At 42.4% G+C, this 18,311-nt stretch overlaps 1 protein-coding gene across 2 annotated transcripts in view; it reads left to right on the top strand.

Annotated features, from left to right (window-relative positions):
* Window positions 1-18,311, top strand: part of atp10a (ATPase phospholipid transporting 10A) — a 351,086-nt gene that overhangs the window by 84,090 nt on the left and 248,685 nt on the right. The gene's annotated exons all lie outside the window — the stretch shown is intronic.

Here is an 18,311-nt window from a genome sequence, read left to right as displayed (position 1 = left end):
CCCTCAAACTGTTTTATTTTGATAATTCATTCATGGGCTGTATAACTGGCTAATCTAGCATGTAGTGCCCACATCTAATTGCCTTTGAATGGTGATGGTGATTAGTCTTCTTGAACTGCTATACTTGGTGAGGCTACACCCTCAGGGCTGTCAGGGAAGACGTTCCAGGCTTTTGAACCAGCATGAAGCGACAGCAATTCCACTTAGAATGACATGTAGCATAGAGAGAAACAGAATCCCATTGTATCTGCCACCCTTGTGCTTTTAGGCTGTACGTTTGGAAGGTGATACCTAGTGAGGATGAGCAAGTTGCTGCATGACATCTCATAGATTGTACATTCTGCTAACACTGTGTGCCAATGGTGATGGCACTGGGGATCCCAATCAGCAGACTACTCCAAGATAATGAAATGTGAGGCTGGATGAACACAGCAGGCCCAGCAGCGTCCCAGGAGCACAAAAGCTGACGTTTCGGGCCCGAAACGTCAGCTTTTGTGCTCCTGAGACGCTGCTGGGCCTGCTGTGTTCATCCAGCCTCACATTTCATTATCTTGGATTCTCCAGCATCTGCAGTTCCCATTATCACTATCAGCAGACTACTCCATACTGGATAAGGCTGAGCTTCTTCAGTGGTGTTGGAGCTGCAAACTCCAGGCAAGTGGAGAATTATTACATCACACTTTCAAATAGATAACAAAAACAAAAGCTCAGCAGGTCTGGCAGCGTCTGCGAGGGAAAAAGATCAGAGTTTACATTTCGGGTCCGGTGACCCTTCCTCAGAACCCGACCCGAAGCATCAACTCAGATTCTTTTCTTCACAGATGCTGCCAGACCTGCTGAGCTTTTCAAGTAACTTCTGTTTTTGTTCCTGATTTACAGCATCCCACGGTTCTTTTGCTTTTTATTTACACTTTCAAATAGGTTCTATTTTCCCTCAAAGTTCCATTTCCCTTTAATTGAAAACAAAATATGAAATTTGAATTAGGGATGACATTGTCTGCCACTCTTTATTTTTCTTGTCACAATCTCAAATTTATCTGGAAATTGAATGTTTATGCTTTTTTTTACCTGAACCAAACCAATGAAAGAATTAGAGATTTTCTGTTTGAAAAGTGAACTTAAATTAAGATAAAGCTCAAGCATTCCCCTTTCTCAGCTGACAACAGTTTGAAGTTTGTACACTGTAAGTTTATAAAGCGCACTCTGTAAATTTTTCTCTCATGTTCTCTGTCTCCTGTTTACACACACAGATGCACAATGATGAGATTTGTACCCTCATTATCATTTAAGTGAATAGTTCATCTGTACAGATCACTCAAAACTTGTCCTTCTGTGGTTGTTTAATTTGATGCTGAGAAGCAACTCGTCACCATCACTCGAACTTAATGAAATATGTAAGTCTTTATTCAGTCATGGGATGTGGATGGTGCTAGCTGACCAGGGTATTTCTTGCCCATCCCTAGTTGCCCTTGAGAAGATGGCGGTTAGCTGCATTCTCGAATTGCTGCAGTCCGTGTGCTGTAGGTTGACCCTCAATGCCCTTTAGGAGGGAATTTCCAGGAATTCCAACATTGCAATAGTTCAGCAAATGGAGCAATACAGATGCATTGTCCAAATTCGAGTAATCCACTTCATCCATGTCTTAGTTTACAGTGCATCGCCTAAACTTGAAGTTGCAGAACAGCATAAGAGTGGCTGAGGCCTTCAAATAGGGTGTTAATTAATAATTAAATTTAATTTTTGTTTTGGCATTTTGAACATTAGCAATTTTGGTTACTGAGGGAATGAGAGGAATGACCTATAAGACAAAGACAATAAAGACGATTTATAAAATATTGGTGCAGCCACACATGGAATACAGTGTGTCCTTCTGGTCAAAAGAACTGGAGAGGGCGCAAAGGAGATTCACCAGAATGTTACCTGGGATGGAAAAATTCTCAGTTATGAGGAGAGACCGGATGGATTCGGCTTGTTTTCCTTGGAGCAGAGGAAGCTGAGGGAATGGTCTGATTGAGATAGACACAAGGCTGGATCCAGACAATCTCTTCCTCATGGCAGACGTGTCTGAGACCAGAGAGTGCAAGATCATGAGTAAGTGGTTTAGAGGAGATCTGAGAAATTATTTTTTCACTCATAGGATAGTAGAAATATGGAACACTGCCTGAGGGTGGTGGAGACACGTATTCACACATTTCAGAAGCATCTGGATGAACACTTAAAATGCCAGAGCATAGTAGACTATGGATCAAGTTCAGGTAAACAGGACTAGTGTAGTTTAGTGGTTGTTGATTGACATTGACATGGTGGGCCAAAGGGCCTGTTTCTTGGCCATCTGACTCTATCGCTGTATGAATACAGCACCATCTAGTGGTTATGGTGTTAGATGATGGGAGATTGATAAGCTGCTTCAATTTTGAATGTGAAAATGACAATTAGTAATTTTAAAAAAAGCTGACACAAGTGTGTGATGTAAAGAATGACAGATTTGTAGACTGGAATGTTAATATTTAACGTTTAGTAACACATAACTAAGTAGGTATAATATTTATATGTAATGTTCACGCATAACATTTATGCACAAGTTATAACTTAGTTCGCAAAGGTAGATGATAAAAAATTCAGAGGTAGTTAATGGCAAACCATTTTTCAATTTATCTCCCATATGAAAAGAGCATAATAATTTGTAAATGTTGCAAAAGTGCACAGCCAAATTCTTCATGGGCTGAAAAATAAATACCTCACTCAAAGAGTTGACGCTAAAAATCCGTTAAAATACTTATATTTTCTATTGGTGTGGGGTGCAGGAACTTGTACCTGTTGCCATGTTGTACATGTAGTTGGATGAATTAGCATCAGTGAGGCATCTGTGAGTTAAATTTTGTTTCAGGTAGGAACGATCAAGGAATTTCATGCATGTGGTGTAGATCTTTAGAACCATAGAATGATTACAGAACAGACAAAGACTATTTGGCCCGACAAGTCCACACTAGCTTTCTGGGGAGAGAAATTCTGTTACCATCCAACCTTTCCCTCCAACCCTGCAGATTTATTTTATTCATGAGATTATGTAATTCCCATTTGGAAGCCACAACTAAATCAGCCGCTATTGAACTTTCCATTGTTACATTCTCAAGCAGAGCAATCAGATCCTAACCATTCATTGTAGGAAACAGTACTTCCTCACGGCACCTTCAATTCATTTGTCAATCACCTCAAATCTGGGTCCTCTGATTCACTCTGCATCCAATAATGGGAACAGTTTCTCTGCATCTACTCTCTCTGGACCACTGGTGATTCGAACGTTTCTATCAAATCTCCTCTCAATCTTCTTTCCTCTAAGGAAAACAGCCTCAGCTTCTTCAATCTATTCTTCAAACTGAAGTACTTTATCCCTGTAACCGTTGTTGTAAATAGTTACTGCACCATCTCTTAACGCTGCACATTGTTCCTGAAATACAGTGCCCAGAATTGGACCTCATACTTTAAGCTGAGCCAATTTTTAAAAGGTTTTTCAAACCTTTGTAGCTTTTATACTACGCCATTTACATATAGCGTTTACCAATATACACACAGCCCAAGTACCTTTTAAACAACTTCCACAACTTACATTGCCAACTGGGCTGAGGTTAACAGGAAGGACCTGCCTTCTCAACCTCTCCCCTCACTTGAGGAGTGGTCACCCTTCTGTTAAACCATCACCAGTCATCTCTCTCTGATAGCAGAACAACCTTTGGTCCCCCGGGACGATGGTGACTTCATCCTTACTTCACCTACTCTTCCTCTTTCAAAGGTTTTTACATTCTTTCAGGAGAAGTACTCTTCCCTGGTTGACCCAGCATTTTTCTGCCCATCTCGAGTTGTCTTTGAGAAGGTGATGAGCTGCCTTCTTGAACTGCTGCATTCCATTTAGTGCTGTTAGTGAAGGACTTCAAGAATTTTGACACAGAGGTAGTGAAGGAACAGCAATATATTTCCAAGTCAGGATGATGAGTAGCTTGGAAGGGAACTGGCAGGTGGTGGTACTCCCATTTATTTGCTGTCCTTGCCCTTCTAAATGGAAGCAGTCATAGATTTAGAAGGCGCTGTCAAAGGAAACCTGGTGAATTTCTGCAACGCATCTGACAGATGGTACACACTGTGGCAACCAAGCATTGGTTATGGAAGGAGTGAATATTTGTAGATATAGTGCAATTATTTAGCTACATTGTCCTAGTTGGTGTCAAGCTTCTAGAGTGTAGTCAAAGCTGCATTCATCCAGGCAAGTGGGTGTAGCCTCTCACACACCTAACTTGTCCTCGTAGATGATGGTAGGCTTTAGGGAATCAAGAGGTGGGTCACTCGATGAGCCTTGCACTTAAGTACTACAAATACGAAGAGCCATTTGCCAGCCGAAGCCTCGATATTTCCCAGGTCTTGCTGCATTTAGACACCAAACCTGAAGAATTGCAAGTGGTGCTGAATATAGTGCAATCATCAGCAAACATTCCTACCATGACCTTATGGTGGAGGGAAGATCATTGATAAAGTAGCTGAAGACATTTGGACCAAGGACACAATAATCCTTGTGCATACATATTTCCAGTCTCCCAACCTGCCTCAATCTCCAACAGTTTGCCTACTGAGAGAACAGATCCATAGAATATGCCATATCCCTTGCCCTGCATTCATTCCTGGAACATCTGGACAGCAAGGACACCTATGCCAGACTCCTGCTTATTGACTGCAACTCCACCTTCAAAACCATTATCCCCTCCAGACTGGCCTCAAAACTCCACGACCTTGGCCTCGGCTCCACCCTCTGCAACTGGATGCTCAGCTTTCTGACTCACAGGCTGCAATCAGTGAGGATAGGGTAACTGCACCACCTCCACAATAATGTAAGGCTCCAATCAACTGTGTTTGGATCAAAATTGGACTTAGGTGGTGGCTGGCTTTCTGTTGTCACTGCTGTGACTTGGCACTCACTGCAGGCGGCTGTTTACAACTAGTTCAATAAAGACATAGCACAAGCAAGACATTTGTCCGTTGAGTTAGCAACATTGTGATCTCAGCTCTACTCAGACATCGTGTTGAAGAGCTGTATGGAAGCACAATTGATAACAAGCCCAGGAAAGAGCAACTGAAAGCTTCAAGAAGGCACAGAAAATGGCAGCATAGTGGCTCAGTTCATAGCACTGCTGCCTCACAACGCCAGGGACCTAGATTCGATCCCACCTCAGGGCAACTGTCTGTGTGGAGTTTCTGCATTCTCCCCGTGTCTGCGTGGGTTTCCTCTGGGTGCTCTGGTTTCCTCCCACAGTCCAAAGATGTGCAGGTAAGGTGGATTGGCCATGCTAAATTGTCCATAGTGTTCAGGGGTGTACTGGCTAGGCAGATTATGCATGGGAAATGCAGGTTTATGGGGTGGGGAAGGAGTAGGCCTGGGTGGGATGCTCTTCAAAGAGTCAGTATGGACCCGATGGGCCAAATGGTCACCTTTCACACTGTCAGAATTCTGTGATCTACAGAAACTTTGAATGTGTACATCAGCAGCTCCAAAACATACATGGTAGTTGATCCACAGTGTGGAGGAGCAGCCCAGACATGTGCACTATTTTGAGAGGAGGCTTAAATCTATCCACGATGTCGCGACACAGTATGGATGTTTCAAGCTCAACCGTGAAAGCAAAAGCAGCAATTACCCACAGAAGGTTCAGCAGAAAGAGAAACATCGGAGGGCAAGTATTAACACGTGCAGGAGACATCAGACAAAACAATAGATGGCTTGTGCTACATTGAGAGAAACTGCTTGAACTACAAGAAGCCAAATCACTTTGCAACACAGGTTTTTAGTGAAGAAGAAGCCAAAAAATCTGATAAAAGTCCAGAGGAATGATTGACACGGGATGTCAGATGGCAAACCAAGTGCAGGTACTGGACTGATATCAGATGAAGTCTCAGGGGATTTAATCTACACCTTATAGCAGGTTGGTAAAGCCAAATCCAAAGAAGAAAAATAGCTTGTAACTATTGTGGCAAAGACAGCAGAACGAGAGATCAAATAAGTCTGCAGTGTCAGATAGGCACAGGTTACTTCCTGCAATATTGTGAGCATCACAGACCTGCATAAAGTTACAGTCAATAACAGTCCAAAAATCGACCCCTTGAAGGAACATATGTGGGCTTTGTAATGGGATGATAGCACACCTCGAGAGGAGAAATCAGTCTGAGAGCCCAACGCAATGACAATTTGCATATCTGCAATTCCAGATATTAGTCATGAACCTAAAGCCACCCATCTCAACCAAAGCAAACCCAAAGCTCAGACTAATAACCGTAAACGTGCCAGAGGAGATTTAGTGTTTCACAGGCCACACTGACTTAACAGCATCGTCGACAATCCCTTTCATCATTTTATTAATAATGGAAAGTACGTCGATGGGGCGGTAATTGGTTTATCTTGTTTTTTTTGGTACAAGAATTTACCTAATTATCAGATCATTGTCAGTTTTGTGGCTGTACCAGAACAGCACGGATAAGGATGGAGCAAGTTCTGGAGCGCAAGCCTTCAGAAGTACTGTTGGATTGTTGTCAGTGCGCAATGCCTTTGCAGTATTCATTGTCTTCAGCAGTTTCTTGAAGGCTTGACATCATGTGGAGTGTATCAGTGGTCGAACACTTGCCCCTGTGTTGTGAGAACCTCAGAAGGAGGCCAAGGTGGAATATCCAATCAGCATTTCTGTTTGCAGATAGATGAAAATGCATCCACTGTTTTATAAAGTGGGGACCCCCATTGTTCAGGATGTGGATATTTGCAGATTCTACTCTTCCTCTGAGTTGTTTAATCAACCACCACCATCCAAGAATGCGTGTGACAGGAGTGCAGAGCACAGATTTGATCTAAAAACCAAAAGAACTGCAGATGCTGTAAATCAGGAACAAAAACAAAGTTGCTGGAAGAGCTCAGCAGGTCTGGCAGCATCTGTTAATTAATAAGTCAGAGTTAAAGTTTCAGGTCCCGTGACCCTTCCTCAGAACAGACCCTGAGAAGGGGTCACCGGACCCGAAGTGTTAACTCTGTTTTCGCCTTCACAGATACTGCCAGACTGCTGAGCTTTTCCAGCAACTTTGTTTTTGCTCAGATTTGATCTGCTGTTTGTAAAATCACTTAGCCCTGTCTATCATTTGTTGCCTATGTTGTTTGGTGCACATGTAAACCTGCTCTGTAATTTCACCAGGTTGACACCTTATTTTTTGGTATGACTGGTTCTGCTCCTGGCACGCCCTCCTGCACTCAACATTGAACCAGGGTTCATCGCTCAGCTTGATTGTCAAGGAAGATTGGGGATAGGGCCATTAAATGTCTTCAAGGCGGAGATTGATAAATTCTTGATGTGACAAGGAATTAAGGGCTATGGGGAGAGTGCGGCTAAGTGGAGTTGAAATGCCCAACAGCCATGATTAAATGGCGGAGTGGACTCGATGGGCCGAATGGCCTTACTTCCGCCCCTAAGTCTTATGGTCTTATACTGGGCCACGAAGATACATGTTCCAGTTGTATACAGTACTGCTGCTATAATCACCCACAACACCTCATGGGTGCACAATTTTGTGTTGCTAAATTTGTTCAAATCCTGGACCATTTAGGATTGTGCAAATGCTGCACAACACAATGGAGGGTAACTTCAATCTGAAGCTGGCATTTCACCACCGATAGATACATGTTGTTCCCTCCCTCTGACACTGCCGCAGATGAATGCATCAGCAGCTGACAGACTGGTGGGGACGAGCTCACCTTCTAAACAAAACAAAATCAAAGAACTACGGATGCTGGAAATCTAAGATGGGAACCCAAAATTGCTGGTAAGACCGAACAGTTTTGGCAGCATCCGTGGAGAGAAAACAGAATTAACCTTTCAGGTCCAGAGACCTTCCTTAAGCTTTTCCCCTCTTGTTGGTTCCATCACCAGGCCCAACTACAGACCCAGCCTGGCAGCAATCCCCTAATGAGGACTTAGCCAGCTTAGTCAGTATTGCTGCTATTCAACTAATCTTGGTGTAAAAATAGATGATATTGGAGAAATGCAGCAGACCTGGTGTTACCTGCAGAGAGGGAAGAAAATGGAGTTAATATTTTGAGCCTGATATGACTGTTCTTCACAGCTAAAAGGAGCTGGAAAATGATGGTTTATACGCTTTTAACAAAGGGAGTAGAGGAGTGAGTGAAGCAAACAGTGAGGTTGTCCAAAGGCAATGGAACAGTAGTTAAGGAGGGATAGAGATGTAAAATAGGTGCAAACAATAGGTGTGACAAGAAGAAAGTCGATTCATTCTGCTAAGATCAACACCAACAAGACACAAACAAGACAGGAGGGTGGTGTAATCAAAGTGGAGGACAAAAGGACATGTTGAAGCCTGGGGGTTATCAAGTGTCCAAGCAGAAAATTAAGTATTATCCCTCCTTTTTCTGAACAAGGGTCTCGACCTGAAACGTCAAACTTTCCTGCTCCTCTGATGCAGCTTGGCCTGCTGAGTTCATTCACCTTCACTCCATGTTATCTATTATCCCTCCTGCTTGCATTTAGCTTTGATGGAACATTTTTTTGCAGGTATAGGAGAAAAATGTAAGCTTTTGAGCACAAGATGGTTCATTGAAATGACAAATGGAAGATTGAGGTCATTCTTAGAAACAGAGAGAGGTGTCCCACAAATTAGTCACCCAATCTGTGTTAGGTGTCACCAGTGTAAAGGAGGCCTGATTGTGAGCAGCAATGCAGTAGAATAGAGTGAACGGGGTACAAATATTACTTTGTTTCATTTGGAGGATGTACACGGTGGCTTGGACAGTGAGGACAGAAAGTGCTATGGGAAATTCAGGAGGTGTTAGAAGTGGTGGGTGAGGGCTGTGTATGGATCTGTCCCTCCGGAATGCTAATAGTTGTTTGCGGGTTTTATTACAAGGCCTGTGTTGGATCGCAGCTAGTTCAAAGGGAGATAAGTTAGAGCACGTGAAGGGAGTAGAACAATTAAGGCTTTCAAGGTTACATTGACAGTTCTTGCTGAAGAGATCAAGAGCAGGCAAGAGAGTGGGGTACGGGCGGACGAAGAGTATTGGAGATGGGTGAAAGAGTGTGTCAACTGGAGAAAGAATTCCTGTCCAAAGAGGGAGGCATGGGAGCAAAACTGATGGTAGAGGAGGTCGATGTCAGGTCGTGCCTGAAATTCGTTGAGCTGGGGTTGTAAAGAGATAAAACAAAGTCCTTTGCTGAACACAGATAGTTCAGCATCAGAGAGGTAGATCAGGTAGTCTCACGAGAACACAAGAATGGGTGAGATTAGAAAAACAATGGAGCCAGAAGAAATGGGAGGGGAAGAAAAATCCTTTCGTTTTGAAGCTTGTGTTCATTAACACCAGAAAGGAAAGAAAAGATTATTATTATACAAGAAATGAAGAATAAAATGGGACTGGGGGCTAGCTTTGTTATAGTGTAAGGTGGTGTTATTTACAACTCCCATCTCAGCCACATCTTGTTGGTTTTGCTTTTTGCAAAACAAATGATTTCACCTTTTCACATCTACCGTTTACATCTATTTTACATCTCTAGCCTTCCTTTACGACCATTAGCTTCAGGCACTGTCACCACCTTCTCCACTCACTCCTGTCACCAGCATACAAACCATTATTTTTCAGTTCAGAAAGGAGTTATGTCAGACCAAAACATTATCTATGTTTCTCTCGACACAGATGTTGCCAGACTAGCTGAGTTTCTCCAGGACTTTCCATTTTTATTTCACATTTCCAGCATCTGAGGTATGTTGCTTTTATTCAAGCTAGTATTGGTGATGAACATTGAAGTGTAAAAGATAGTTGTGATGAAAAGTGTGTGATTTATACATATATTAACATCATTTTTAGCATTTAGATTTCAAACTAGTATCACATGGGTGTCAGTTTTGTAATAAGCTTTAAAATGATAACCGGGCTGAGAGGTTTTCTTGCCGAACTCTGGCCTAATCTGATATGTGTCAGGCAGCAAGTGACTGCGAAAGCCTTGGATTCTTAATGGAAGATTATTGAGTCTGTAGGGTTTATATAACAGGGAATGTAAACATTGAAGGCAATAGCTTGCTTTGGTTTGGAATAATCAAGAATTGATTTCAGAAGCAAATAGAAATTACTGAAAAAAACGGCAGATTTGGCAGCGTCTTGGAAAGAAGCCAGTCTTAACATTTTGGATCCAGTGATCCTTCTTCAGAATTGATTTGATGTTAGAAAATCCATAAATTGAAAACTTTTAGGTCAGTTTTAGAAAAAAAACAACTAGGGTCAAAAGCCAATAGAATATCTCTCTTAGAAAGGAATATTGAACATTATAGGAAAAGTACGGTTATCTTTTGGAAAAAAAAATGTAACCTATGAAATTTAAGACCAAGGCTGTTAAGTTAGAAATCTACTGCTTATTTTAGCAAAAAGCTAAGAAAGTCTAAGCTTTCAGTTTTGTGAGCATTCATGTAAGAAGATGTCACAGTTCACAGGACAGACCTGAGGGTAAGTAGTTAAGACAAATATAAGAACTTGATACGGAAGGATAATTTCTCTGGGCTTGAATCACTGTAAAGTGATATTATTGATGAACAGATGAGACCTTGTTTCGCAACAAAAGCAGAAATTTCTGGAATAACTCTACAGTGCCAGTAGCATCTGTGGAGAGAAACCGGTTAACATTTCATGTCAAGTAACCCTTCCTTTTGTTGCGAGTTCTAAGATCTATCAAATTATGTGCAAACGTGGCTTGATCTCATTTCCTTTTCTTTAATGTAATACACTGCTGTTTTACTGCTAAAATCTGCCGCTATATACTTACCTTTCAGTGAATGAACACCACTAAATTTTTGGAAATGATTTAACAAGCCTGATTTCGTTCTAGGATTTTACTTTTCCCATAGTGACATCAATTGGAATTATAAAATAGCACGCACAAATTTATTTTTGTTCTACCGTAAGAAAAGGGGAATGTTTGGATAGAAATTGTCTTGAAGTGCTTCCTGGCTTGGTGTACTTTGTGTCTTTTGCCATGAAGCACTCACTGCATTTTACAAACAGTTCAATAAAGACTCAGTACAAGCAAGACTGTTGTTCCATGCATTCGTAAGAAGCTCTCTTGTTTTTCCATTGTTTGGCCTATACTAGATTCCGATTTCATACAAATATAGCTAGTACTGGAGCATCCTACTCTCAAGCAGGGCAACTGGAGATGGTAATAAAAGTTGGCCTCATCATGGATGCCCATACCTTGAGAATGCACAAAATTAGAAACTATTTAAGTTTTATTGTGATTATGCAAGCTGCAGAACTTTCCTCTCCAATGTTTGCTTTGAATATCCTGGTCTATAGAGACCTACAGCAGATTTTTTTTTGTGGGCTTTATGTAAACTTCAGCTTGTTTATACTTTACTTTATTCAATGATTTATTTTTAATTTCTCTTTGAACGTGGGTGATTCTCACTCAGCCATCATTTGTTCCCTGTGCCTAATTGCTCCTGAAAAGGCAGTAGTGAGCTGCCTTCTTGAATCACTACCATCCATGGTGTCTAGGCACATTTATAGTGCTGTTAGGAGGAAGTTCCAGAACGTTCAATCAGTGGCACTGGTGAAGTGGTGAAAGAGTTCCACGTCAGGACAGTTTGTGGCTCAGAGAGGACGTGATGTTCCCATTCATCTCTGCCTTTGTCATTGTAGGTAGTGAAGTTCATGCTTTTGGAAGGTGTCACTGGAGGACCCTCGGTGAGTTGCTGCTGTGCATCTCGAAGGTGGTATATGTTGCTACCACTGTGTGTCAGTGGTGAAGGGAGTGAATGTGGTTGGTGATGGATAGGGTGTCAATTAAGCAGGCTGCCTTATTCTGGATGATCTTGAGCTTCACAGTCGGTCCCCCCCTGTTGTTTGAAGAGCTCCTACCAATGGCTCAAATGAGAATTTCATCAATGATAGTATCTTGGATATTTGCTAGCATGCTTTCCAGGTTCTAGATAGGAGAGATGAGATCTTGTCCTTGTGCCAAGAGGGTTTCTCCACAATATTTCAGTGGATATTCCATTTACGCAGTTGCTGCAAGACCTTTTCAACCAAACGTCACGCTCGGCTTCTGCAGAGGTGGTGATGATGAGTATGCTGTTTAACGTGGTCAAGGGCAGCCATGTAAATGACTGAGTCAAAGTTGAAGAGGTCCTCAAGGTGATTCTGCCAATGAGCGCTGACTGACTCTGTGGCCTTGGTTAGTGCCATTCTGTTAGAATAGAATAGAATATCCTTAATTGTCACTTGCACTGCAATTACCAAAGTACCAGAGCACAGTGAAAAGATTTTACAGCAGCTGCCTTTAAGTGGCACCATCTTAGGTACCAGTATCCAGATACAAATCTTACACAAAGAGGATTAAAGGAAAGCATAGGTATTACTTACAAAGATAGTTACAACACAGTGAAAAGGTTTTCAATTACAGTCTGATAACAGCAGCTCAGCATGTGGTGCCAGGCCCAGGTCCAGCAATTGTCCCACATCACTCCAGCCTCCAGTCCACTCCTCACTGGCACTCAGCAACAACTGTGCTGTACCTGGATTCGTACCTCGGTCCATCTATCACTCTAGGACTCCACCCCACCCCACTCCCGCCATCGCTCCGGGTCATGGCCCCCCATCGCTCCACGTCATGGCCCCACCCCCCCCCCCCATCGCTCTGGGGACTTGGCCCCCACCCCCTTCACTCCAGGGACACGGCATGTCCGTCGCCACCTCGGGCTTCCTGCTCCCGCAGTCGCTGTAGGCCGCCTCGCCGTGCTGTAGAATCATGTCTGCCCTACACGTAACTCCACACCAAAAAGAGTGTGATTAACTCTGAACTGTCTTCTGAAACAGCTGAGCAAGCTACTCAGGTTAAAGGTAATTCAGGATGACCAAAGCATGCTGGCCCGGCTGGTGACATCCCATAATATCATATGGTGAAAGAAGGATAGCTATGTTAGAAAATTCAATCCTGTGTTTGTGCCTCATGTTAATTATTTCACAGTGAAATTGTAATTCAGGCTTTGCGTCACCCCTACATAAAAATTACTCAAAGAAGGTGGCTGACAGTGATTATTGAAATCACACTACAGCTCCATTAGAAATTACCAATTAACTCTGGTCTCAGTCAGGAGGCTGAACACATGCCTGACACGCAAATACAACTGAGGAAAACTCATTTGTCTAGCATTCGTAGAAATGCCACGTATTGACAAATTATTTACTTCAGAATGGATGAAGAACATTGTAACATATCTTAGCTGTTGCTTACAGAGTGAGGCTTTGTTTATCAAAGTTGCACAGTAACAGCCCTGTACATTAATTGGCATTATCCCACAGGTAGCGTGGCCTCTACATTCTGATGACAGAGTGAATGATGGCTAGCAATGACTCAGATAAGGTTCTGCCCTTTTCGGTAATGACTAACAATCAATGAGTTGATACAAATTTCTTTCCTGCTTATTGAATTCCAATCCAGTCACAGCATTGTTCAAAATAGCGCAACAGCAATTTCTTCCAAAGGTTTTGGCTTCAACTTGAGCATCCTGGCTTGGTTTACCTTGGCCTCTGACGTCATGAGGAAAAAGGTTAATATTTGTAGTAAATGCACGTGGCATTTTATCTCGGAAAGTGGCTCGGATACATTGTCACCTCGATGCACAGATGTATTATTTGGCCCAGAGAAAATTCACTTTATAATGTAAGCATTGCTTGTCAGTTAACTGTCATTTGTCAGCATCGATGCATTTTTCATGGCAATGCCTCAACCAATCAGCAGCTATGCCATTCATTCAGCACTCCTCTGAGGTATAAATGTCGCCTTCCCGTGAAATTGGCTTTCTTGTGAATTATCCTGATGAGGGTAAAAAGCTTTGACAAAATACAGCATTTTCCAGGAACAACAATCAGATGAATTGCTCATAGAATCCTTTCAATGTGGATGCAGACCATGTGGCCCATTGAGTCTACACTAACCTTCCAAACAGCATTCCACCCAGCTACTCTGCCCCTGTAACCCTGCATTTCCCATGGTTAATCCACCTAACCTGTGTATCCCTGGGCACTGGGGCAATTTAGCATGGCCAATCCAACTGATGTGCTCATCTTTGGACTATGGGAGGAAACCGGATCACCCAGAGGAAACCCTCGCAGATAAGGGGAGAATGTGCAAACTCCACACAGGCAGTCATCCAAGGCTGGAATCAAACCCGGGTCCCTGGTGGTGTGAGGCAGCAGTGCTAACCACTAAGCCACCGTGCTGTCCCCAATTAACTCCCTTAATTGTTAGCCTTATTTATGAGTGGCCATAAGATTTGATTTAATTCTTTATTGTGTGATGGCAATCCTCCTTTGGGAAGGTAATTTCAAATTTTGACGTTTGACGGTGGGCTAGAAATAAGACTGCACCCCAAACAAGCTTACTGAAGAAGCTCAATGCCAAAGCAGTCCTCTCAAATGGCACCATATCCACAAACATTCACTTGCTCCATCACTGACGCTCAGTAGCCACAGTATGTACCATCTATAAGAAGCACTGAAATAGTGCACCAACGGTCCTTAGACGGTGTCACCAAATCCACAACCCTACCATCCAGAAGGGCAAGGACAATAGATATATGGGAGCACCACCACTTGCAAGTTCCCCTTCAAGCCACCGATCATGCCGACTTGGAAATATCACTGTTCCTTCTGTGTTGGTGAGTTAAAAACCTGGAACTCCCTCAATAACGGGAATGTGGCCAGGCCTACACCAAATAGGAACAAAAACAAAGTTGCTGGAAAAGCTCAGCAGGTCTGGCAGCATCGGTGGAGGAGAAAACAGAGTTAACGTTTCGGGTCCAGTGACCCTTCCTCAGAACTGAGGATCACACAAAAATTTCCCTCACCAAATAGGCTGCAAGAGTTTTCAGAATGCAGCTCAACACTACTTTCTCAAGGGCAACTGGGGACAGGCAATAAATTGTGGCCCAGTCAGCCATGCCTACATCCCATGAATGCATTTTTAAAAACTGAAGGACTATAATACTAAATGCATTTCACACAGCAATCTGAGGATGGTCTGGCAGCAACTGTGAAAGAGGAAACAGAGTTAACGTTTCAGGCCTGGTGACTTCTTCAGAAATGTGTTCCTGATTTACAGCATCTGCAGTTCTTTTGGTTTTTAATCTTAAGACGGTTTTGTTTTAATCAATCACTAGTTCAGGGCATCACTGGTAAGGGTGTTGTTAAGGCCTATACATGTACTGCTGTGATGTCTGTAATAAGCTAGGAACTAATTAACCAGGAACAAATTGTATGTGTAAATATTCTCTTGGGACCAATTAACACAATCGCTGCCTTGGTCAGTCAGGTTTTTTTTATGTTACACGACACTAATTTCGGAAATCTGCTAGCCAGTTACGAAAGTTAACAGTTGTGTTACAATAGAATAGAATATCCTGATTGTCACAGGTACTCAAGTACAGAAGTACAGTGAAGAGTTTACAATGTTGCCCCATGTTGTAATACCTAAGTACAGAAATTAGATACAAAATGAAGAAAACAAAAGGAAAAATGCTATATTACTTCCAGTTATTCATAGTGTAAGTTAGAAAAAATGGGAAATAACATTAAGAAGACCAGCATTAAGAGCCTGTAGTAGATCAATGCAGGGGGCTTCCACTCATGGTCTGACCAGGCTCATAAGCTGCTGACCACCCACACTGGATCCCATTTCAACAACAGTTCCCACATCGCTCCGGCCTCGATCCTCCTGTTCATCCCCACATCACTCCAGCCTCCATCCCCCGTCCATCCCCACATATCTCCGGCCTTCACCCCCTTGTCCGTCCCCACATCGCTCCGGCCTCCATCCCCCTGTACGTCACCACATGGCTCTGGCTTCCATCCCACTGCCAATCCCCATTCTGCTTAGGCCTCCAACCCACTGACCGTCCCTATTCTGCTCCGGCCTCCATCCCACTGACCGTCCCAATTCTGCTCCGGCTCCCAACCCCCAATCATCTGCACTTTGCTCTTATCTCCATCCCACTGACCGTCCCCATTCTGCTCAGGCTTCCATCTTTAATCTTTAATCCGAATACACCAAAATGGAGTTACTTTTACATAGACGCCTCCAACCCCATGAAGCTGCTCAGCTGAATAAGTGCTTTTGTAGTGGAGAGACTGATGCTATCTGGGGAAACATAGGGGTTGGTTAGTTCAGTTGGCTGATCAGCAGGTTTCTGATGCAGATTGGCCATGAGAGCACAGGATATGTTCCTGTACTGACTGGAGTTAGTGTGACAGTCTCACCTTGCCACTTACCTGAGGTATGCTGGCCCTCAGATTAAACTCACCACCAGTTATCTCTCTCTCTCTCTCTCTCTCTCTCTCTCGCTCTCTCTCTAACGGGAGAACAAATCAGTGGTTCATCAGGCCAAGGACAACTTTATCTGGGGAAACGTAGCAGTAAATCTTACAAGGAGAGATTGCAAAACAGGAATCGGTAAACAATTTGTGTTGAGCGGTGTTTGCTAAGGGACACAAGCTGCCCAGGAACCAGCAGTGTCTCCTTTCTTTTCTTCAAAATATTTTGTGATGTTTTTTAGCTTGAGCTTGAGAGGTAAGGTTTGGTTTAAAACATTACCTCCTCAAACTTGTAATGCTCAGTTATTGTTTAAGCTAAGTTAGGCCCTGTTGGGAATAAACCTAAAATGTATTGAGGCTGGAATATTGCTGCACAACCAAAGCCGACACATGACCTGGAGAATGGAAACATTAAGCAAGGATCCCACTACTCCTGCAAAGTGCATCGGTATGAATCAGCAACATCCCATAAAGGAGCTAGTTTCCTGAAAGGTCATTAATCAATAAACATGGCCACTTGATCAACAAGAACAAAGTGTCTCTCAAGGGTATTATAAACCAAAGTATGACATTCAGACACATAAAATGACATCGCATCAGGTGACCAAGCACTTGGTCAGAGAGGTAGGCTTTAAGTCGCGTCTTAAGGAGAAAAGTGAGATAGAGAGTGGTAAGGTGTAGGAAGCATATTCCAGAGTCTAGGATCAAGGCAACCGAAGGCACAGCCATCCTTGGTGGAGAAATTAATATTGAGAATGTGCGAAAGGCCAAAATTTGAGGCTGCATATATTTCAGAGGATTATGGGAGTCGGAAGAAATTATTGACATGTGACGGGGCCCATGCGATGGAGCTCAATATGAGCTATCATATGGAAAGGGGAAAAAACGAGAGAAACCATCATGTGGAAAAGGGAAAAACAAGAGACGGTGGAATGCAAAAATTATTCCAGCTGAACTTATTACAACTGGAAATTTGCATCCAAAATGTTTTGATTTCCATCCTTTCATGGTATGTTTATGTGGGATAAAATTACAAGGAATTGTGATTCTATGCATTTAGCTTTCCCCATCATATCAGAACGATATTGTAACTCTAATGCCATTCCAGTTAAAAAAAAGCCATTATGTTATATCGCTTCATAATGTGCTTAAAAAAAATACTCGAGTTGACCTAAGGTTCTTTTTTCTAATTCATTAAAGCTTCTTTGATGGATGGTGTAGACAGCTTTTTCTGGAGCTGCTGTATCAGATTATCATATTAATATTGAATGACTATATCCATTGTATTGGATCAAAGGAGAATGTGCTTTATGTTTTGACAGAAACATGATTATTAAGGCTCGATATCAATGTTGCTTTGAAATAGGCAATACATGTGTTCATTGGCTGGATATGTGTAAACAAATTGTATATTTTTTATTTAAAATCTTAGATCCCAGCTGGTATTTTCCTCAAAAATTGAAAAATATACCTTTCTCAAAAAGCCAGCTTTGTGGTTATTTATAACCTGAGCCAGCTTTGGTAGAAGAGGGGATCTCAGAGGATATCATTAGTGGTGCTTTTCAGTTGACTGTTCAGGGGATTGTGGGAAGAATACCTCCAACATGATTTTTTTTTATTCCTCTCGCCCAACCACAGACAACGCAGCAAAAACTGACTAAATAACTTTAGATCGCACAGAGATCGTTGCATCAAGAAGTGCTGCAGGATAAATAAGTGATTCATCAGTATGAGGTGATTTTACATTGTAAGTGCAAGTGGCATTGTATTTTTTAAAAAAAGGAAGATCTGCATTTATATAGCACCTTTCTCGACAATGGTTCTTCACAGGTCATTTTGTGGGTAATTGAAGTGACTTCTGAAGTGCGTTTACTGTTGTAAAGTAGCAGATATGGCAGTCATTTTGGACATAGTCACTTCT

The sequence above is a fragment of the Stegostoma tigrinum genome, chromosome 6, assembly GCF_030684315.1.
Source record: "Stegostoma tigrinum isolate sSteTig4 chromosome 6, sSteTig4.hap1, whole genome shotgun sequence".
Classification (NCBI taxonomy): Eukaryota; Metazoa; Chordata; class Chondrichthyes; order Orectolobiformes; family Stegostomatidae; genus Stegostoma; species Stegostoma tigrinum.
The sequence above is the reverse complement of the archived record's forward strand: the minus strand, read 5'-3'. Positions and strand labels throughout refer to the sequence as shown.